Source organism: Crocuta crocuta, unplaced genomic scaffold, assembly GCF_008692635.1.
Source record: "Crocuta crocuta isolate KB4526 unplaced genomic scaffold, BGI_CrCroc_1.0 scaffold65, whole genome shotgun sequence".
NCBI classification, from domain to species: domain Eukaryota; kingdom Metazoa; phylum Chordata; class Mammalia; order Carnivora; family Hyaenidae; genus Crocuta; species Crocuta crocuta.
The window spans coordinates 215,740-216,161 of NW_027530683.1; positions in this window are offsets into that span (position 1 = coordinate 215,740).

Below are 422 nucleotides of genomic sequence, written 5' to 3' on the forward strand. Positions count from 1 at the left end.
ATGAATTGCAGAGTACCTAGAACATAAAATTGACAGGAGTTGACTTTGCATAGCATACAGGGAATGAGGGTAACGGAACTCTCAAAAGACAGACAGTGGACCCTTAACACGGTTTGAACTGCACAAGTTGATTTACAGGTGGATTTTACACAATAATGTAAATGTATTTTATCTTCCTTATGACTTTTTAAAATATTTATTTATTTATTTTTGAGAGAGAGCTCATGCACACAAGCAGATGAGGGACAAAGAGAAGGAGAGAATTCCAAGCAGGCTCCATGCGGGAGGGGGGATGGGGAGGATGATGTGGGGCTCAATCTCACAACTGCAAGATCATGACCTGAGCCCAAATCAAGAGTCGGATGCTTAAGGGGCGCCTGGGTGGCTTAGTCAGTTAAACGTCCGACTTTCGCTTAGGTCAT